Here is a 24,460-nt window from a genome sequence, read left to right as displayed (position 1 = left end):
ATACGATTACGGTAACAATTGCGATTGCGGCTACTGCTAAGATTTCGTTGGACTATGTTGTATGCTTATGACCACGGTAACGATTAAGGTTGCGGTCCACCATTACAACTACGATTATTACTATGATTAAATTATTAGGTGCACGAAAAAAGAGAGAAATCCTCATTATAGTAAATAAGTAAAATAAATAATTTGGTGTTTGAGCGTTAAAAAATCTCTCAAGGAATCGACCCGTGTAAAATACGCAGCAGGTTTACAGTTATGTCTTAAGTAGATTATGTTATTAATGTCGAGCTTCTGTTACGTTATGCTACTTCAACAGTTAAGTTTGGATTACGGTTATGGTACAGGTACGGCAGTGTTAAGGTGCGTATATTTATATTATGGTAATAAGGTCACGGTGATTGCCATCCATTCCCAAGTTAAAATAGCAATGCATAATGTTGAGACACAAAATAATGCCATTGTTGATTGCAGCGATATATAAAATAGCCTATATTAGCCATATTATATTATATTACAGGACATAACATTATGTAACATAACATAACCAAGAATAACATAAAATAACGTAACATAACATAAAAAATTACACAACATAACATAGAAATGACATAATATATTCAACGTAAATATATAAAAAGTATATATTTGCACAGATTAGCAGATAACTGCCACAAATTGGCACCACCAAGTGAGATGCAGTCTTCATCCACCTGCCTCTCCCAACTCATCATTTCACCTTCCTCGATACTAGCCGTCGGCATCACTCAGAACAGGACTATACATACATTGTTATTGCTAACAATTCTGCTAACACCCACCTAACAATTCCTTCCAAAAGCAAACCTGCTAAAGCCAACACCACTGCTAAGTCGAACCCTGCAGCTAAAGCCAATGCCGCTGCAAGCCCTAATACCAAAGAAACGGGTTCACATTTCCACCTTCAAGCCGACGGCCTCAGAAAAAATGTCATAGATTTTGAATCAAAGCATGCTGGAACTGACCGCAAACATCTTTCGTGCCGTAAGCTAGTGAAAAATGGTGTTCCACTAGATAGCCTTGAGAGCATAAACTTCAAGCTCGGAGTCACTACTGCTATGTATAACAGTCTTTTAGATCCTAACGTGTGACCAGCTGACGTCAATGTTCGGCCCTTTCAGCAATTTGAAAGTCAGTCTAACAACACTTAGACAGAGATTATATCAAAATCGGGCTGAGAAAAGGTGGTGGTGTTTTGATCACAGTAAAAAGAGATTTACGTGCCTCAGTCTTTGAATTGCTTCACCGCGATTCCCTAATCGATCAGCTGTGTGTCCAAAACTCTGGCTATTCGTGCTATACGTTTATCTGCTGTTCATACATACCGCCAAACAGCTGTGTCTATATAGTGCTCACATCGAAAACATTGTCAACCTCAACATCACATGGCGGAATTTACAGAATAATGGCATTTTAACTCCTAGAAATGTTACGCGCTTACATGAAATTAATCTCATTGGTAGTTTTTTAAGTTGTGATCTTATCCAAATTAATCATTTATTTAACGCTCTTTCTAGGTTGCTTGGTCTTGTGTTTGTGGACGAAAATTTTATATTTTAACTGTCTGAGAGTACTCTCCCATATGTCGCAACATCTCGAGTGCCTCAGGGCAGTATTCTTGGTCCACTCCTGTTTGTGGTTTTCAAAATTGATATTGGTTCCTGCTTCAAAAACTCCAGTTTTTTGCTATTTGCTGATGATCTTACATTTTTCCGTATAATCAATTCCCCTTCAGATTCCTGCGATCGGCAAAGTAACCTTAATAATGTGGATGATTCGTGTCGCACCAATAATCTTTTCTTAAATGTTAAAAATGCTTTAGTATGTTTTCTCAAAATCCATGAGCTCCTATTCTTCGTTGTACTCTATTTCACGCATCCAGTTGGCGTCAATTAACGAACATGTTGATCTAGGCGTTGTCTTTGACTCAAATTTCACATTCACCAACCACATATGTTATGTGCTCCCAATGGCCTACAGGAACCTTGCTTTTCTTCGCAGATATGCAAGGGACTTTAAAGATCCGTGTGCTAAGAAAGCCCTATATATGTATATCGTTAGTGCGCTCCAAATTAGAACATGTTTCCAATATCTGGAACCCTATTTACAGTAATCATTCGGCCAGAATAGAAAGAGTTGAAGAAAGTTTGCCCGTTTTGCTTTGAACTCCATACATATTGATAACCCGCTTCCTTCTTATTCTTCTCGTTGTCAATTGATCAATCTGCAATCACTTGAAGCGAGGAGAACGGTGCACTTGGTTATGTTTGTGTTCGACTTAATTGTGGGCTCTTTGGACTATGCGACTCTTCTTGCGAAAATATCGTTTAATGTGCCGCAAAATATCTGCGCGTATTCCTGCCTTTTTATTTGAGTTCTTGTAGAGCAAATTACTTCATTTGTTAAACAAGCTCTCTACTAGATTAGATATTGATTTTTCTGCGTCCAGAGATACATTCAAGGCTTCCATTGACTTACCCTTCACATAATGTTGTACCTATTGTATATGTTTAAAGTTTATGGGGTATTCCATCCCATTTCGACCAATTTTGAACCCGACCCCTTTAGAATTGGCTGACAGTTTTTCTTCTTTTTCTAGCTTACGAAAGACGTTTTTCAGAATTTTTTCAAATTTTTTCATCTAACCCAAAAAAAGTTATGAATTTAAAAAAAAACACCGTTTTTGTCTTCAAAATGCTATAACTTTTTCAAAAATTTACCGTTTGGGATCTTTTTTTTTAAATTTGTTTTTACAAAAAAATTTGTAAAGTTTTTTATTTTTATTTTTTTTTTTTCTCATAAAAAACTTCAATCAATTTTGCAATCATCCCCACTAATCCCGGAGTGGGCCGATTTTTTTTTATATTTTTTTTTATTTAATTGAAAAAAAAAAAATTTAAAAATAAACATTTTTTTTTATCAATTTTATTTATATAACAAAAAAATGTACGAAAATTATTTTTAAGTATTCTTTTCTTTATATATTATGATAATCTACGATTAAAATAACCAGGATTAATGACTGACACAGTACACATGTAAGTTTTCTAAAAATAATGTAACAAAAAAAAGAAAAGAATACTTAAAAATCATTTTCTTACATTTTTTTGTTTTATAAATAAAATTGATAAAAAAAAAATTTATTTGAGTAAATATTGAGATATCTTATCTTCACCAAATTCGGTACACGTGCTTATCTGTAGCCAGAATAAATTGGTATTGAAAATGGGCTAAATCGGGTGATAACCACGCCCACTTTTTATATATAAAACATTTTGGAAAACACAAAAAACCTGATTATTTAGTAAATAATACACCTAGAATGCTGCAATTTGACATTTCACTGATATTGAGACTCTTGAGAAAAAAAATTTGAAAAAAAATTTTAAATGGGCATGGCACCGCACACTTGTGATAAAATAAATCTTACAAATATTATTAACCATAAATCAAAAATCGTTAAACCTATCGTAACAAAATTCGGCAGAGAGGTTGCCTTTACTATAATTAATGCTTTGAAGAAAAAATAACGAAATCGGTTAAGGGCTACGCCCACTTTTATATAACAGATTTTTAAAAGGGTCGTGGACGAATAAAATAAACTACATCTTTGCAAAAAATAGCTTTATATCACTGGTATTTCATTTCCCAAGTGGATGTATAGCAACAAATAGGAAAAACTTCCAATTTAAAAAAATGGGCGTGGCATCGCCCTTTTATGACTAATAAATTTTCTATGTTTCGGGAGCCATAACTCGAAGAAAAATTATCGGATCGTAATAAAATTTGGAACACAAATTTCCTCTATAGCAGGAAAAATTTCTAGGGAAAATTAACGAGATCGGTTAAAGAACACGCCCACTTTTATATAAACGATTCTCAAAAGGGTCGCAGACGAAAATAATAAGCTATATCTTAGCGAAAATAGCGTTGTATCAATAAAAGTTTACTTTCTAAGTTGAATTATAACACTAAATTGTAAAACGCTAAAATTTGAAAAAATGGATGTGGCAATTTTCAATGTTTCGGGAGCATAACTCGAAAAAAAATTTACATATCATTGTAGTATCCTTTTATTATTTTTATTAATATGAATATTCACATATGTAGATTATATCTTCTTGATGTAAAAAATTGAGTAATCATGAAAATTTTGAAAATTAAAAAAAATCAATATTGAAAATTGAAATATTGATAGAACAAATTACAGTTACAAAGTTCAAAGTAACTTAAACACAAAGTTAAATAAAAATAATAAGAATCCTACATTACTCCCCCTTCCAGAGAATTAACATTAAATAAATTAAATGTGACTTTCTTTTTTGTTCTAATGTTATTGTGATGAGGGTTATAGTTGTTAGGTAACGTTTCAATAATAGCTGGTTTTAGCCTGTCAATCGGGATAGTTTTGATTTCATTATCAATTTCTATTTTAAAATACTTCTTGCTTTTTTCAAGTACCTTGTATGGACCTTCATACGGTTGTTGTAAAAAATGCTTATTAATTAAACGAACAAAAACAAATTTACATGTTTGTAAATCTTTCGGAACATAAAAACCAACATTAGAGTTATGATGATTTAAACTCGAATGAACATTTCTAAATTTTTCACGTAATTTACCCAAAATTTCATTTGACTATGAATTTTCAGATGTTGGAACAATAAGTTCACCGGGTAATCGTAAATTTTGTCCAAGAACCATTTCAGCCGGTGTAGCCGAAATATCTTCTTTAAATGTTGATCGCAAGCCTAACAGTATTAGAGGTAGCTCTCCATACCAATCTCTGGTTCCATTTGTAGCCATTAAAGAAGATTTCAATTGCCTACAAAATCGCTCTACCATGGCATTTGCTTGAGGATGTAAGCTGACGTTGTAATTTGATGACCGCCTAATAACTTTGTTAATTCTATAAACAATTTTGAAGTAAATTGAGCACCCTGATCAGTAGTTATTTCTAGAGGTACACCAAACCGAGATATATATTCACGTAAAAATTTATTTGCAATTGTTTCTGCAGAAATTTCCCTTAATCCGTATGCTTCTGGTGAACGTGTGAACCTATCGATAATAGTCAAAATATAGCGATGTCCCTTTTGAAATAGGTAAAGGTCCTACAATATCTAAATGAATATGTTCGAATCTTTTGTTCGGTATTGAAATTTTTCTAACTGGTGACTTCGTATGTCGATAAACTTTAGATTTTTGACAACTAACATATTCTTTGGACCATCTATTAATTTCTTTATTCATGTTTGGCCAAAAATATTTTTTTATAATTAGACAGCGAGTCGGTTTAGTACCCGGATGCACTATCCCATATAACTTATCAAATACTGTTTTGCGTAAATTATTTGGAACAAACGGTCTAGGACAGTCTCCGGATGATTCACACCATATATTGAAATTTAAAACAGGAATTTTAACTAATTTTAAATTTTGAAATGATTGTTGAGATACAAGATTGTTTAGTTCATCATCTTGTTGCTGTTCCTTTTCTAAAATTTTAAAATTAAATTCTGAATTTTGAATTGCTTCTATTTCAAATGCCCTAGATAAAGTATCGGCTACCACATTTGCTAGTACAGTAATATGCTGAATATCACTTGTAAATTGTGCACTAAATTCAAGATGTCTGGTTTGTCGTGGACTACGTTCAGTTTTTGAATTTAGAGCGAAAACTAAAGGCTTATGATCAGTAAACACAGTGAATTCTTTTCCTTCTAATAGGTATCGAAAATGTTTAATATTAAGAGAAATTGCTAATAGCTCTCTATCAAAAGCACTATATTTTATTTCAGCTGGAGAAAGTTTCTTCGAATAGAATGCGAGAGGCTCAGACTTATTGTTAAAATTTTGTTGTAGAACACCACCGACTGCCGTATTGGATGCATCTACAGTTAAAGTCAATTTTGCATCTTTGCTAAAATTATTTAACAAAACCTTAGATGCAAATTTGTCTTTAATGCATTCAAACGCTTTAATAGATTTATCATCCCAAACTAGAGTTTAGTCTCGTTTTTTACTTGCTTTATTAATTAAATCATATATAAAATTGTTAAATTTAAAGTTAAAGTTAAAGTTAGAGTTAAAGTTAAGGTTAAAGTTAAAGTTAAAGTTAAAGTTAAAGTTAAGGTTAAGGTTAAAGTTAAAGTTAAAGTTAAAGTTAAAATTAAAGTTAAAGTTAAAGTTAAAGTTAAGGTTAAAGTTAAAGTTAAAGTTAAATTTAAAGTTAAAGTTACAGTTAATGTTAAGGTTAAAGTTAAAGTTAAAGTTAAAGTTAAGGTTAAGGTTAAAGTTAAAGTTAAAGTTAAAGTTAAAATTAAAGTTAAAGTTAAGGTTAAAGTTAAAGTTAAAGTTAAAATTAAAGTTAAAATTAAAGTTAAAGTTAAAGTTAAAGTTAAAGATAAAGTGAATGTTAAAGTTAAAGTGAAAGATATGTTGCATAAATATTATAATTGCATAAGTTTATAATATGCAGTAGCTTTACCGCGGCAGTCGCCGAGTGCCACACGTCCTTTTTTGGTACTAAATGAAGTGGTGAAGCTACAGAGGAATTTGATGGTCTACAAATTCCAGTTTTTACAAGAAAATCAAATTCAGTTTTAGCTACCTTAAATTTGATTGGGTCTAGACGTCTGGGCTTTGAGAAAGGAAGATTGCCTTCTGTAACAATTCTATGAACTGTGGTGTGTTTAACTGGTTTTGAATAATTTGGCTCTTCTATAAGAGAAGAAATTCTTTCAACAATTTTGTGTATTCATTTTCTAATGAAAAAATTGTTGGAAGAGAGATGTTACAATAGTACGAAATTGTGTTAACTGATAAATTTGTTAATGGATCTATTAAACATTTGTTTTAAATATCAATAAGAAGTCCATATTTGCATAAAAAATCTGCACCTATAATCGGTTTTGCTATATCACCGATCAAAAACACAAAAGGAAATTCCCGCCTTAAACCTAAATTAACATTTACAAGTTTTTTTCCATATGTAAAAATCGTTGAACCATTAGCTGCTGTTAAAATAATATCTGATGATTTTTTTGTACACGAGAATTTCGAAGCTGGAAGCACAGAAATTTCTGGCCCACTATCAAACAGAAATTTTAACTTGTTTTCTTTGTCAAATATAAATAAGCGACGAGTTGATATTTCTGAAATTCCGTTATTTGTCGCTGCAACAACGGAACATTTTAGTTTGTTGGATTACTATTTTTTACAAACGCACATGGTTCTTCACATCTCCTAGCTTTATTTCCGAACTTGTAATGATATCTACATAACCAGTTGGGATTATCACGAGATTTCGAACGATATCTAACAGGAATTCTAAAACTATTCCTACTTGTTGAACGTGATCTTGAATAATTCTGCCTAATTTCTTTCTTAATTTTACTTAATTCCAAAGATAATTTTTGAAAATTTTCACAAATTAAAAATGTTGTCTTAACCAAATTATAATAGAATTTTCGCTTTTAGAATTTTGAGAACTGTTTATCAAAGCAATTTCATTTTTACTGATAACTTCCCAAACGTTATCAGCTAATTTAGTTAGATCATTTATGTCATTGAAATTCGAACTTGTTAAATTTACATTCAAGTTTTTAGGTAATTTTCGTTTCTTTAACACTTCTTGGCTAAAATTACAACCAGAAAGTAGAACTAAAGATCGGTAAAATTCCGAAGGTTTGCGACCACCCATTTCAGAATCGGACAACACTTTACCTTATTTCGCATTCTCAGTTAAGGAATGTCTTTCAATCAAAGTTTGTTTTAATGCAGAATATTTATTTATTTCCGGTGGATTTTGAATAAAATCTAAAATGGTCATTATGACTTCCTGAGGTAATGCAGTAATAATATACTCATATTTGGTCGTTTCTTGAGTAATTTTTTTAGTATTGAACTGCATTTCATCATGTATGAACCATGCCTCAGGACAACTTGTCCAAAACTGAGGAAGTTTCACTGAAGTGGAAAAAGTTTCGTTATTGTTTTGGTTCACATATGGATTTATTAGATCATTTTGCGAAGAAGCACCTTCTAAATCAATAAGCGAATCGTTAACTCGATGTGTTGGTGTAGACGTGTTTCTGTCGTTTGGTGGCGTGCGAAGCATAATTGAAATGGAATGTCAAAAATTATTTTTTTAAAATAACGTTCAAAATTCAACGTTATTAAATGCAAAATATTCTTTTACATCTCCAGAAGAAAGAGTTTACAATTATTTAAAATGTATTAAATTTTAATTTCTGATAAACTTTAATTAATATAGTTATATATATATTTAAAATATATCAAAATTTATATAAATAGTTCTGAATAACAGCTCACCATTTCTTTCTTATTTTGATTTGTTGTTGCTTGCTATATCTATCGTTATTGTTATTGTTGTGACTTACGTTTCTTCTTGTTTTTGTTTGTTTGCTATTTTTCTTGCTAATATTCCCTGTTAATTCTTATATCTTTTAATTATTGTTGTTCCTTAATTCTCTCGAGTTGTACTAATTGATGTTATTTGAATCTATGACAGTGGAATGAATGATGACAACAGCTAAATGAATTGTGTTTTATATTTAGAATATTGTTGATAGCAGGAACAATGACGTTGACGATAGTGATAGTTACAGTTGCGTTATGTTCTTGATATCATCAGAGATTGTTGATGTTTTTAATATTGTTGTTACTACTTTAACATCGCAAATGTTACATCTGTTATTATGCAATATTTATATATAAATCGCTTAAGACACAATTCGCATAAACCCAAAAACTTAAAATAATTTAAAATGTCCTTTTTTGTGCGCTATGCATATGTTTAATTAAATGTATACTAGTATTTTATATGAGTTTGTTTGAATTTAATTTTGATCGTATTTTAAATTCATATTTTATCAATTTAATAAAACAATGTTAATTGGGTATAAACACATGCATACTATATGCCTCTTTTAAGAATACTTTTAAACTATCTTTCATAAATTTTATAACTGTCTCAATTTCTGTTTTTTCACAAGGTTATCATGTTTGGTCCTCTTCACTTTCGTTTTTTTTTTTTTTTCTTTTTTTAAAACTATTCTGCAGAGGACCTCTCAAATTCAATGTACGCCTTCTTTCCCAAATTCTATTTTTCTTTTTGCATAGCAATTTTTTACTCCGACAGACTCAATACAACATATTTTATATTTAAACAAAATATGCATACATACATTAACATTGGCCACAAAAACGGTTCATTGGCAAATTTGCTTTTTTTTTTTTTGTTAATAGTTCATTAATGCACTTCAAAAAGTTGAATTTTTTTTGGTGCTATTTTCAAGTGTCCCAGATTCAGAGTTTTTATATAATTTTTAATATTGTCGTCACTTGCCCAAACATAGCTATTTTCAATCTTCCTTTTATGTATAAGCTACTCTTCTTTTAGCAATAATTTTTCTTAGAAAACGTTACATTTTGTGTACATTGGGCTTGTTTAAAAAAAAAAATACACACCATCTACAATTATTTAAAAATATTATGATATTTTCTAATTAGTTTCTCTTTTCTTATTGTCCTCCTGGCAGGATCGCCAGTTGTAGTATCCTTTTTATTATTTTTATTAATATGAATATTCACATATGTAGATTATATCTTCTTGATGTAAAAAATTAAATAATCATGAAAATTTTGAAAATTAAAAAAAAATCAATATTGAAAATTCAAATATTGATAGAACAAATTACAATTACAAAGTTCAAAGTAACTTAAACACAAAGTTAAATTAAAATAATAAGAACCCTACAATCGTAACAAAATTGGGTACACATATTTTCCCTATAGCAGAAAATATTTCTAGTAAAAATGGACGGGATCGGTTTAAGACCACGGCAACTTAGATATAAAACAAGTTTAAAAGAGTAGTAGACTGGAATAATAAGCTATAACTTAGCAAAAAATAGTTTGAATCAATGATATTTCATTTAACAAGTTATATTGTAAGAGGAAATGGGGAGACATTTTTTTTTTAAACGGGTGGGGCTACGTTTTATGTAGAAAAGTAATTTACCTGAAATGAAATGTACAATTGAAGTTCACGCTGAGTATATAGTGTTCGGTTACACCCGGACTTAGTCACCTTTACCTGTTCTTTAATATGTTATTGTATCTATTCTGTAAAATTTTTGATCATAGACTGAAATAATAAACTAAACTAAAACTTTTCTACCGAACACTCTAATACCCATCTCATCTTCTCTCGATTTCCAAATATCGACTACCAGCTCTTCAAACCATACATCTGAGCGTCATTTATTATTCATGATGAACTTTTTTTTTTTATTATTTATATAGTCATGGTCCACTACCAAAACATGCAATCCAAGTCCACGTCGGTAACTTTGAAATTAAAACCGTATTTTTATTTATTCTTCCTCTATTATAGCTCTTCCCTCCATTTATGGCTTTCCCTTTGATTGTATGTTTGCAAACAATGAATGCCCCAATGAACATATACAATTTTGGCTCTACACAAAGTGAGTAAGCAACTAAATTCCAAAGTAAATAAATGACAACTTACTTCTTAGCTCCACGCAGGAGTCAATATTACTGGATCTAATTAATCTCACAGCTGCTGCTTTTCGTCCACGTAGGCCTCTTAAAATACTTATACATGGCTTTCATGGCCACCAACATGACTCACCTAATTTCGAGGTGCGCCCAGTTTTGCTGCGACAAGTGCATGTCATATCAGTGGATTACGGTAAATTAGTAAGCTTCCCATGTTATTATCCATGGTCAGTGCTGAACGCGCGTGTGGTGGAACGTTATCTGGAGCAGCTAATTGATAATTTAATAGATACTGAAATCTACATTGATGAGGATATTCATTTGATTGGATTTAGTTTGGGTGCACAAGTAGTGGGATTAACGGCAAATTACGCTAAATATCCATTACGTCGTGTAAGTAGTAACAAATAACGGTTTTAGTTTTCCGTTTTTCCTAAACAATTTTTTTTAAATATCTCTTTGTTTTAGGTTTGGATCCCACTGGTCCTGCATTTGCTATACAAAATCGTACCGAAAAGTTGGATCACACGTATGCGGAATTTGTTGATGTCAATCATACTGACCCATTTTTCTATTCTACAATAGATCGTAGTTGTCATGGGGACTTCTATCCGAATTCGAACTAATTTTTTCAAGCTGGCTGTAGCTGTGGATGATGGAAGATGGACGTAAGTTGCTTTTAAGTGCTTTTGCGTATAATTCTAATATCGTACAAATATTCTGCAAGGTCTTCGTAGCTGTAATCATTTTCGCGCTCCTCTCTATTATGCTGAATCCATAGTTAGTGAACGAGGCTTTTGGTATTATCAATGTGGAAAATGGTTGGAGTTTATGAGAAATCAATGTCAACTATAAGCAGATGTGCCTCACGAAATGATGGGTTATTTTGTATCAAAAAAGTTAGTAGTATTCATGAAGACTTGAATTTAAAAATTTCATTTATCGTAACTATATTGTGATTAATTACTTCGAAATTGATCAGAAATACGGGTTGTTACCGATTCGTTAGTTAAGGCAAAGTGGTGTGGGCAGGCCACAATGGATTCGGTTTCAGAATGTCGTAATTCATTCCGTATGTGGATGAAACCAAATGAAGACACCACTTAGTTTTTGTGGGATCTTCAAATTTGAATTCCTATGAACCCCGTTTTCTTTGGCCAGCGCTTATTTAAAATCAATTATAAGGTATTTTTTGTTTGTTTTATCCACCTTGAATGATTTGTCACATGTTATAACTGTTTGTTTTAAGTCGCGCAGTTTTTCGTTCCCACTAAATTTGTATATCCTCTTACTGAATTGTAAATAGTGCTGTTTATTATTCTAAAGTCTAACAGATTTTTCGATTAATCGCCACAACTTCGTATGCGCATTTCTTTGCACTCCCTTTCAGCATGCACCAATTTCGTCATAACTATAAAAGCCATCTTGCTCGCAGCAGTTCAATAATCTATTTGTCCGCACATTCGGGGAACTACATTCCCAATGCAAGGCTCCTCTCCAAAGACTCTGTGTACAGATAGTCTTTCACCGTGAAAACGAGGGCAGGAAAACACTACATGTTCTACGCCTTCCAATTCCGGAGGGCAGTGTGGACAGATAGGATCCTCCTCTATGCCACGCTCATTTAGATACTCTTTGAAGCCGCCATGCTCGCTCAATATCTGTGTGAGATGGTAATTTAGATCGCCATGTTTTCGCGCGTACCATTCCGCAATATTCCGAACTAACATGAAGGTACAGCGTCCTTTCCTCAGTTCATCCCACTGTTCTTGTCACATAACTATTGTTTGTGGCCTTGCGTTTTCTTAGCATCTTCAGATAGTCGACTGATTCCAATGCCATACAAATCGTCCATTTCATCTGAGAGTAGATCTACTGGGATTTTCCTGGATAAAACATTGGTCGCATCATCGGACACCGTCCGATAAACACATGCTATTCGCGTAGCAGTAATAAGGTAGGCTGCTAGTATATCTTTTTGGTGGACCATTTTAGATCCCTGCCATACTGGTGCTGCAAATAAGATTATCGAGCTGTTTACGTTGGATAAAAGCTAACGGCTAGCTTCGCCTGACCCGCCGATGTTGGCCATTATTCGCGTTAGGGTTCCCCACTAACTCTAGAAACTTTCTCGCCCACCGCCCTGAAGTGCTCCTTAAAAGTTAGTTTTGAGTGAATGTGTACTCCTAGATATTTCCAGAAGGTTTTGAATTATTTGATAATCTCCTATGGTTAGGGCTAACTCATCCACAGTCCGCTTTCAGCTCACCAAAACCACTTCTATCTTATTGCTAGCTATCTCCAGCCCATGTTCGTCAGCCATTGCTTTATTCTTCATAATGCTTGGAGCAGATCTACTTTCTTGGCCACTGCTACTACGACAATATCATCTGCATAGCCAACAATTTCCATACCTCCGGGAAGGTCGATTTGTAGCACACCGTCATACATCGCATTCCATAGCGTTGGACTTAAAACAGATCCCTGAGGGACAGCACCCGTGATGTTGTGCTTTCTTGGTCCCTCATCCGTATCAAAAAAGAGTACTCTGTCGCTTAAATAGCTACTAATTATTCTGAGCAGGTAAGCAGGTGTGCCAAAGTTTCGTAGCGCTGTCATTATCTGCATCCAATTCGCGATGTTAAAAGCATTTCTAATATCCAAAGTTATCAGCGCACAGAGCTTCTTTTTACTTTGGCCCCCGTTATGGCTCCGCGGGCTATATTGACAACTGTTTGTATTGCATCTGTCGTGGATCTCGATTTTCGAAATCCAAACTGACTATTTGAAAAGCCACCTGGGCTTTCCAGGGTATGCTGCAGACGCTCACCAATAATACGTGCACAGTCCACTAATGTATAAATAAAGCCCACAAAACCGCTTAGATTTTTGACTCCATTAGGCACTCAATAAAGCCATAGTAAGATAATTAAAAATTTGTATTTTGTATGGAACATTGGGTTTAATAAGGGCCTTAATGTAGAAAACTTGTTTCATTAAACTTCTGAGTGAAATGGATATAGAAATCAATGAATTTTACGAATATGGAAAAGATGAACAGACGTCTAAGTCCCAACTAACTACCGTGTCATTAATACTTGACACAGGATCTTGATTATGTCAGCCCACTTAACTTCGAGCAATGTTGCTGCCCAAAACTTGGGGCACTTCTTCCAACTCTGGTATTGTGGCGGAATAAAATAGACAAATTAGCAGTTTGGAGACAGATAAAACTAATTAGTGTACCTTGTGAACTTTTCTGTGTTTATTCATTAAAAATACAAACATTATATCACATGACTTTTCTCATTTCAATAGCACAATTAAGCTATGCAAATATATAAACAATGAAACAGCCAAATATTTTCCTTGTGTCTATTTCCTGATATCTAGAAGTTTCTATTGTTTTTCATTCACACAGTCCCCTAATGTATAAATAACGCCACACAAATCTTTTAGAGTTTTGATTCCATTAGGCAATCAATAAAGTCGTAATTAGATAATTAAGAATTTTTATTTTATATGGAACATTGGGTTTATTAAGGGCTTTAATGTAGAAAACTTCGCTAATTATTTCATTAACCTTCTGTGTGAAATTACTATAGAAATCACTAAATTTTGCGAATATGGAAAGGATGAACAGACGTTTGAGTCCCAACCAATAACCGTCTCATTAACCCTTGAACTTAGCGCACTGCTCCCAACTGTAGTTTTGTCGCGGTATGAAATAGACAAATTAGCAGTATGGAGACAGATAAAACTAATTATTTATTTATTTATTTATTTCAAAGTAAATCTAGCACAAAATATCCTTACAGACTATTTATAAATTATTAGCTTAAATATTATCTACCATATCAAATCATTTAGTGGAAGTTTAGACTTTGATTTATTTACTGAAAAATCAATTTACCTGGCATTAGTAAGAAGATTGAATTCCTTCAATGCCCTACCAATAGGCGATGATTTCGAAGTGTTCTAGATGGTATATTGAAGCGAATAAGCTTCAAAAGAATTGACGAGTCAATCGTGCCCCTATCAAATCATAAATAAATGTCAGTGCTAGAATAGATTTTCAACTATCCAGGGACTTCAGTCATATATGTAGAGATCTAGAGTAGTAAGATGGTAAGGGATCCTGAAAACGTAATGGCCGGAGCACAAAACGCAAACATTTTTTCTGGATAATTTCAAGTCGCTGTATATAACAAGCGTGGTATGGTCTCCAAACGAAGGAAGCATATTCCAATTTAGATCGTACAAGCAATGTATATAGTAGCTTTAACGTATATGGATCATGAAAATGCAAGCTAAAGTGGCGAATGAACGGAAGCATTGAATATGACTTGGCAATAACACAGTTAAGTTGACTTTGAAAGAGAAATTTAGCATCGAAGACAATTCCAAGATCTGATATTTCATCAACAGTTTTCAAAACAGAAACACCAATGTGATACGAGGTGTTAATACCATTACGCGATTTTGAAAATGAGATGTGCAAGCACTTATTAATATTTAAATGTAAGCAATTCCTACTACACCAATCCATTACTCTGTCAAAATCTGTCTGCAGCCCTAGGGAATCTTCCTGATTTGTGACTGATGTAAACATTTTCAAGTCATCTGCGTCCAACAAAAAACTCGAGTAAATGAAGCAATGACGAATGTCATTAATAACAAGTAAGAAAGGCTAAGTTCGGGTGTAACCGAACATTACATACTCAGCTGAGAGCTTTGGAGACAAAATAAGAGAAAATCACCATTTGGCAAAACGAACCTAGGGTAACCCTGGAATGTGTTTGTATGAGATGGGTTTCAAATGGAAGGTATTAAAGAGTATTTTAAAAGGGAGTGGGTCATAGTTTTATAGGTGGACGCCATTTCGGGATATAGCCATAAAGGTGGACCAGGGGTGCCTCTAGAATGTGTTTGTACGTTATAGCTATCAAATTAAAGGTATTAATAAGAGTTTTAAAAGGGAGTGGCCCTTAGTTATATATGTGAAGGCGTTTTCGAGATATCGACCAAAATGTAGACCAGGGTAACCCAGCCCATCATCTGTCGGGTACCGCTAAATTATTTAGATATATAATACCGCGAGCAGTATTCCTGCCAAGATTCCAAGGGCTTTTGATTTCGCCCTGCAGAACTTTTTCATTTTCTTCTACTTAATATGGTAGGTGTCACACCCATTTTACAAAGTTTTTTTCTAAAGTTATATTTTGCGTCAATAAACCAATCCAATTACCATGTTTCATCTCTTTTTTCATATTTGGTATAGAATTATGGCATTTTTTTCATTTTTCGTAATTTTCGATATCGAATAAGTGGGCGTGGTTATGGTCGGATTTCGGCTATTTTTTATACCAAGATAAAGTGAGTTCAGATAAGTACGTGAACTAAGTTTAGTAAAGATATATCAACTTTTGCTCAAGTTATCGTGTTAACGGCCAAGCGGAAGGACAGACGGCCGACTATGTATAAAAACTCGGCCGGGCTTCAATCTATTTCGCCCATTTTCACAGAAAACAGTTATCGTCATAGAACCTATGCCCCTACCAAATTTCACAAGGATTGGAAAATTTTTGTTCGACTTATGGCATTAAAAGTGTTCTAGATTAATTAAATGAAAAAGGGCGGAGCCCCGCCCATTTTGAAATTTTCTTTAATTTTTGTATTTTGTTGCACCATGTCATTACTGGAGTTGAATTTTAACATAATTTACTTATATACTGTAAAGTTATTAAATTTTTTGTTAAAATTTGACTTAAAAAAATTTTTTTTAAAAGTGGGCGTATTCGTCATCCGATTTTGCTAATTTTTATTCAGCACACATATAGTTATAGGAGTAACGCGCGTGCCAAATTTCATCATTCAAAAAAAAAAATCTGGTAACCTTGTCGTGTTTTTGATCGCTCTTTGAATTGTTATTCTTTTTACTTTGTAAACAAGTTTTATCTTTTATAAAAATTCATTAATATAATAGAAAACAGTTTATAAGTTTAATTTCGTATTAAATCCTTACACAGTGCAATATACATAGTGGCTTTTTGTGCAATTTAAACATTCAGTCTGTGTGTTCATATATCATAGATTTTCACAAAAATTTGTGATAACTGCATACCTTTTTGTTGGTAGCTGCTATTAGCAAGTCATTGTGTGCGATTTAGATTCGCAGTTGGGAGATAACGATCGAATTGTTGTTGTTGGTGACTTTAACTTGCCAACAGTTAGTTGGGTTAATATAAGTGATTCAAACTTTTTAACTCCCACTGCTCAACATGAGTTTCTCAATTGCTTGTTAGACTCATCTCTTTTACAGATTAACAATGTTCCAAATAGTGGAAATAAAATGTTGGATTTAGTATTTGTGGATGGCTCGGTGGGTACTGCCGTTACGCAAATACCACCTTTATCCCTTCCAGAAGACCCTCTTCACCCTACGCTAGAGATATCACTTGATATCAGCCTACTCCGTAGGATTCAAGTACAGTCTCGTCCCCGATCTAGATGCATCTACAAAGCGAATTTCATTATGCTCAATGATCTGTTGGCTTCCCTTGATTGATCGGATCTCTATGCTTGCACTGATGTCGATTCGGCTATCTCTATATTTTACAGTACGCTTGATGGCTTCTTTGATACCTGCATTCCTACTCGCTATACCCTATGTTCGAATAAGCCCCCTTGGTTTTCAAGGCTACTTATCAGACTTAATAACATTAAATCTAGGCCTTAATTCAAGAAATCTGGAGCATCTGCAGACCTCTCTAAATATCTAATAGCTCGTTCTAAATTTCATCGTCTTAATCAGCTTTGTTATAAAAATTACTTGAGTTGTTGTAAAACCCAATTTTTTAGAAATCCAAAAAAGTTTTACAGTTTCGTAAATTCAAAGCGGAAAACTTCTGGGTATCCTTCCTCATTAACCTTTGGAGGTAAAAAAGCTTGCACTGATGACGACGTTGCTGAACTATTTTCTGAGTTCTTTAAGTCCACGTATTCATCTAGTGGTTTTCATTCCGGTCAATATCCCTATCGCTTAGATAGCTGGAATTACATTAGGAATCCTGCTATTGATGGTAATATTGTTCTTCAGAGTCTTCAATCTTTGAAGCCCACCTTTTCTCCGAGACCGGACGGTGTTCCTAGTTGCGTGCTTAGGTACTGCGCCGAAAACACGTATGAGCCTATTTTAAAATTATTTGAGCTATCTCTGGGATCTGCGTCATTCCCGGCACTTTGGAAACAGTCTTTTATTATACTCCTGCATAAAAAAGGTAGTAGGTCAAAAGTTGAAAACTACAGGGGTATTGCTAAACTTTCAGTCATTCCTAAAGTCTTTTAACAGATTGTTACTATTCAACTCCAATATCTGTGTTCTAGTATTTTATCTCCATGCCAACACGGTTTTATTCGTCAAAGGTCAACCACTACAAATTTGCTTGTATTTACCTCTATAATTATGGAAGGATTTTTAGCGAACTAGCAAATGGATGTCATCTACACGGACTTCAGCAAAGCATTTGATACCGTCAACCATGAGTTGCTTATTCATAAGTTTGATTTACTGGGCTTTCCGTTTCACCTATTAATGTGGCTGAAAAGCTATCTTTCTAACCGGACCCAAAAAGTCCTGTTCAAGTGCAATCTGTCGGAATCGTTCGGAGTTTCCTCCGGCGTACCCCAGGGAAGTAATCTAGGCCCTTTGCTCTTTGCCCTTTTCATTAATGACTTGCCACAGACAATATTATATTCCCATACTATAATGTATGCGGATGATGTAAAACTTTGCTATACTTACTGTCCTACCGATTTGAATTTCTTGGATCTTCTTCAGGCCGATTTGGACTCGTTCCAATGTTGGTGCACAACAAATTTACTAGCTTTAAATTGCTCTAAATGTAAGCATATGACATTTCACCGAGTGAAGCCAGCATTGAAATCTTATGTAATAGATGGTACGCCTTTGGAGCGTATATCTATTGCAAATGATCTAGGTCTCCTTTTTGATCCGAAATTGAATTTTAACATGCATATTTCATCTATAGCCAATAAAGCGTTGGGTTTACTTGGATTTGTTAAAAGATGGGCTAAAAAGTTCGATGATCCGTACCTCACTAAGGTTCTTTACACATCGCTGGTTCGTCCAATACTCGAGTATTGCTCATGCGTTTGGTCACCTGTTTCTCAAAAGCATATAAAGCGTTTTGAGTCAGTTCAAAAGCAATTTTTGATATTTGCATTGCGCGGCCTTAATTGGGACTCAAGTCTCCACCTTCCTCCATACAGAAGTAGACTTCTTCTTATTAACTTACCCACTCTGGAAAATCGGAGAATATTACTGAGAGTATTGTTCATCCATAAGCTCATTATTGGAGAAATTGATTCTGCGGACCTCCTCAGCCGCTTGTTTTTTGCGGTTCCCCCTAGAGTATCCCGACACTACGTTCCTTTCTATTTACCCCTTTGTCGACGAAACTTTGCTAAAAATAATCCTCTTCTTATCTGGTGCGCGCACTACAATGACTTGTATAGCTGTATCAGTCTTGAATGTACTTTTGCCACTATACGTAATGCAATACTTGCCTATCTAATTTAAGAGATACAAGATAATTTAATTTGCCGGCATTTTATTCCTTCCATAAAAGGCAGGAACTATCTCGCTTAATGATGGAGGAACATTTATCAACATGTATCATTAAGAAGGAACAAGACAGTACTGTGTTGATTGGAATCTGGTGCATTCCAACAACGTAAAAAACATGCTTTTTCATGAGTCACTGACCGGAATCGTATGCATTCCGGCAGTATAATCTTATGGGTCAGGCATCGAGCTGATTGGAATTCGGTGCATTCCAACAACACAGGTCATGTTACTTTTTTATGCCTTGTGGTGGCGTATCCTCATTACACTACTCTTAGCACTGCCGGATTCCCATGACATGCTGATTGGAATCTTGTTGCATTCCAACAAGAAGATTGGAATTCACTGCATTCCGAAATTATGCTGAGCGGAATCTGATGCATTCCGTCAGTATAAGATTTCGGCATAAGTTCTTATTTCTGCTCATATTTCTTATTATTATTATATTCTGAAATTAAAGAGTAATGTTCATTAATATTTCTTTGTTTGTAATATAACATTGTTGAAATCTCGATATATCTTAAATTTTATCTTTTGAGTTGCATATTTATATATCTTTTATATTATGCAGTCGACCATAGTTTGTCGTCTACTTTAAATAATAAATAAATAAATAAATAAAATATCTTCAACGACTGCCAAATTACAGCTTGCAAAACTTTTAAATTACCTGCTTTTAAAAGTGGGCGGTGCCACGCCCATTGTCCAAAATTTTACTAATTCTCTGCATACCTAATTTCATCAAGATACCTAAAAATTTACTCAAGTTATCGTGTTTACGGACGGACGGACAGACGGACGGACATGCCTAAATGAATTTCTTTTTTCGTCCACATCATTTTGATATATAGAAGTCTATATCTATCTCGATTAGTATATGCCGTTACGGATTACTGTTATTCGAACAAAGTTATTATACTATGTGAGCTCTGCTCAGCTGAGTATAAAAATTACGAATAGGGGAGGTCCTAGGACACTTCCTTGAGGAACACCAGAGGTCGCGGTAAAAGAATGAGAACTGACACCATCGACCACAACAGCACAACTCTGATCCGCCAGGTAAGACTTCACCCATGATAGAATATTGGAGTGAAATCCCAGTTCAGCAAGTTTTAAAAGTAGTAATTTATGGCTAACTTTATCGAAGGCCTTAGAAAAATCAGTGTAGATGGTATCTACTTGTGCTCTTATTATTAAAGATAGAGAGAAAATATTCAGTAAAAAGAGCAAGATGAGTCACAGTCGACCTACAGGATATGAAACCATGCTGGTTGGGTGCAATAATACTTTTTACCGCAAACGATATCTTTTCCTTAATTATAATCTCGAAAAGTTTCGATATTGTGGAAAGTTTTGATATTGGGCGGTAGTCGGAAATATTGCTCTTATTGCCACTCTTGAAATTTGGAGTAATGGAAGTTACTTTCCAGGCATTAATAAAATCTCCCCGCTTTAGAGATTTATTGAAAATTAATAAAACCGGATAAGTAATTGCAACAGTATTTTTTAGATTAAATTAACACAGTTCATCCACATCAGATTGTTTTGAGGACTTTAACACTGAAATTCCCTGAATAACATCATCAAGTGATACGCAAAGTTCACCCAAAGTATCAACATCAGCATGCTCAACCACATCAGGCAAAACAGCATCACACTCGAAGTTTGAGCTAAAGAAATCTGCAAAAAGATTGGCGGCATCAGTAAGAGAGTATGCAGAGGTTTCATTATAAAAAACATGAGATGGGATGCTAGAGCATGACTTTTTAGCTCTAACGTAGCGCCAGAAAGATTTCGGATTCGACTTAATGTCGCTTTCAAATTTCTCAACATATTTTTTATGGGGCCGATTTCTTAGGGATTTAAATTGCTTTGAGTAATATACATATCTTTCCTTAAAAGCAGGGGAGTTAGACAGTTTGTGCTTTTTAAAGAATTTGTTTCGTAAATTCCTAAGTTTTTTTAACTCCTTCGTATACCAAGGAATTTTTCCGCATTCGAGGGATCAAATAGTCAATAAATTTGGTTGACTTTACCTTAGAAAATATGAAAACACTCACTGACACCAACGCCAAAGAATATACTATCCCAATCAAGTATGCTTATTTTGGCGTTGATAGCATCAAAGTCAGTTTCTAAAATTATAGTTTCCTGAGTTCATATCTAATCGAATTTTTTTAAACTCAAAATTCTAATTGCAGAACTAGTGGAACATGATGTAACCAGTACAAGATAGAGGATCAAGACATTCGGAGAGTGAAAAAGTCATGTTATCACTAATAAAAATTAGATCCAATGTCCTAGACAAGTTACTAATAAGGGTGTTTACCTAGGCAAGATTCGCGTTCAATAAGTTATCAACAACATATGTTTCAGAAAAACTATTAATTAGTGTACCTTGTGTTACTTTTCTGTGTTTATTCATAGCCTCTCTCAATTCAATAGCACAAGTAAGCTGTGCAAATATACAAACAAATCATAAGGAAATGAAATAGCCAAATATTTTCTTTGTGTCTATTTCCTGATGTCTAGAAGTTTCTACTTCTTTTTTATCACACAGTCCCCTAATGTATAAATAGCGCCCATAAAATCTTCTGATTTTTGATTCCATTAGGTACTCAATAAAGCCGTAATGAGATAATTAAGAATTTGTATTTTATATGGAACATTGGGTTTATTAAGGGCTTTAATGCAGAAAACTTGGCTAATTGTTTTACTAACTTTCTTTGTGAAATTGCTATAGAAATCAAAGAATTTTACGAATATGGGAAATATTAGCAGGCGTTTGAGTCCCAACCAATTAACGTCTCATTAACACTTAACACAGGGTCTTGATTATATCAGCCCACTTAACTTCGGGCAATGTTGCTGCTCAAAACTTGGAGCAATGTTGCTGCCCGAAACTTGGAGCAATGTTGCTGCCCGAAACTTGGAGCACTTCTCCCAACTCTGGTATTGTGGCGGTATAAAATATACAAATTAGCAGTTTGGTAACAGATAACACTAATTAGTGTACCTTGTGAACTTTTCTGTGCTTACTCATTAAAAAGACAGACAGATAGAACTAATTAGTGTACCTCTTGAACTTTTCTGTGTTTATTCATTAAAAATACAAACATTATATCACATAGCCTTTATCAATTCGATAGCGCAATTAAGCTGTGCAAATATATAAACAAATCATACGGAAATTTGCTTTTCAAAACAACCAAATATTTTCTTTGTGCCCATTTCTGATATTTAGAAGTTTATACTTGTTTTTTATTAACACAGTCCACAAATGTATAAATAGCGCCCACAAAACTCAACTTGATTTATTTAATATTTAAAAAGCGTCTGTAAAAGTCATAATCTAAAATGTATTTACGTAATAATTTCGCGGTCATGTTGGTCGCGCTTAGCTTCCCTTTGACCTACACGAATGCGGAATTTCGCGTTCGGGGTAGCAGCTCTAGCAGTTCTCTGAATACAGTGGACACATCCTTTGTGGTGGCAATATACATAGACGAAGAATATGCTTGTGTTGGATCATTGATCACTTCAAAATACGTGGTTACATCTTTAGAATGCCTGAGGAAAGAAGGGGCAACAAGGATCACAGTTAAAGCTGGTGTAAACAGTATATCTGAAAAGGTGCAAGGGGAAGAGCACCTAGTGAGTAAATCTGTTTGTGTACATAAACCGGAAGAGAAGGGTATATATATAGTTCTAATTGAAGTGTCGCCCGCCTTTGATGATGATTCAGTAGGAACAATACAACTTTGCAGTAAAAGATTACGAAAGGGCAATACAATGGAAGTTAGTGGATGGTATTTACAACATAGTAATGAAATCCGTTCTACTTCCGAAATAATACCAGGAAAGAGCAAGTGTCGTGGTTATGACGGTAATGATATATATGGATATGTTTTAACAAGTGAAGTAGATACTGGAGCACCGGGCGTTGTGGCCGAAACTCTTTGTGCTGTGGCAACAACTCTTTCCGGTTCTTCGTCATCGTTATTTATAGATTTATCTCAGGGAAGTCCTGCTTTTTTATATATAGAAAGAGTTATGGAATGGGAACAAGTGCTGTTATAAATCAAATGCTGTCATAAAGTATGAATACTTCTAAATCAATAGTACAGAGAGGATACACTCGGAAACATCAGAGTGTTGATATATTTCTATTAAAATTTTTTCGTTTTTCTTTTCCATGAGGAAATGTATCTAAATAATATTTTTTCGTTGTAAAACTTAAACTGCTACAATAAAAATACTTCGTGAAATAAAAACTCATTGCGCACATATTATTGTAGAAATATCGGAGAATTACATATATGACAGCTGAGTGGAAGATCGCCCTCTCTCGACTGAAAACCCCATTACTGAATTTTTTGTATAAATGGCCCAGCTCACGTCAAAATATTTTAAGTTTATGCAGAGGTGACGCGGTGGCGATATTTTTATTGTATTATGTACAAAGAAATGTTGATGATTGCAATTTCATTAAAACCTTTGGTTATATTCAATGAATGTGTGATAAATTAAGTTGTTACTTTCTTTACTGGCTTCAACCAAACTCATAATTTTATTCCTATTTCACCAATTATGAGTTGACAAAAAATTAATACTCTTCTCCTAAACCTCTTTGAAATATGTACTTATCGCTTTTTATAAAATTAAACAAGGTGAAATTAACATCTCTCTAACCTCCTAATCCAGGGTGCTAGGCACGGTCTCTATTGGAAGAATTGCAGCCAGGGGGTATTTTCGGAACGAAGCCTTTCCCATACCGGACCTCTTCGGAAAATAATGGTGGCCTTATCACAGCAAGGGGCGCTGTTTTATCGGGCGGCTTTTATCCCCACTTTTACATTAGACCGCTGAGCCCGCCTTGTTGGTCAGGTGGTCTTACGACCACGATTAACTCAAAAACTTCTAAAGTAAGTAAGGATGAGATGCAGAAAGCCTTGGAGTCGCAATCCCGGGAGGAAGGACGCGGATAGCGATGATAGTATGCAGTCAGTGCGCTCGGTAGAGGAGCAGTCTACCAGTCCGGACAAAGTACTAAAGTTAACCTAAGCAATGACTAGAGCGATCGCTTGGCATGGGCCAGAGAGACAGTGTCCCGAGAGGCAAAAGGCAGCGATTGGCTCAACCTGACAAGCTTTATAAATCCTAAGTCAACGGAATGGTACAAATGAACAAATTTCAGAAACGTATATCAGGAAGACTTGGGCA

General features: G+C 34.2%; 1 pseudogene; it reads left to right on the top strand.

The window, feature by feature from the left end:
- Positions 1–307: 307 nt before the first annotated feature.
- LOC137241866 (inactive pancreatic lipase-related protein 1-like) lies at positions 308–11,514 on the top strand (annotated as a pseudogene).
- The last annotated feature ends 12,946 nt before the right edge of the window (positions 11,515–24,460 follow it).

Source organism: Eurosta solidaginis, chromosome 2 (genome assembly GCF_040869045.1).
Source record: "Eurosta solidaginis isolate ZX-2024a chromosome 2, ASM4086904v1, whole genome shotgun sequence".
NCBI classification, from domain to species: domain Eukaryota; kingdom Metazoa; phylum Arthropoda; class Insecta; order Diptera; family Tephritidae; genus Eurosta; species Eurosta solidaginis.
Note: the sequence above shows the minus strand (reverse complement) of the source record. Positions and strands in the feature narration are given on the sequence as shown.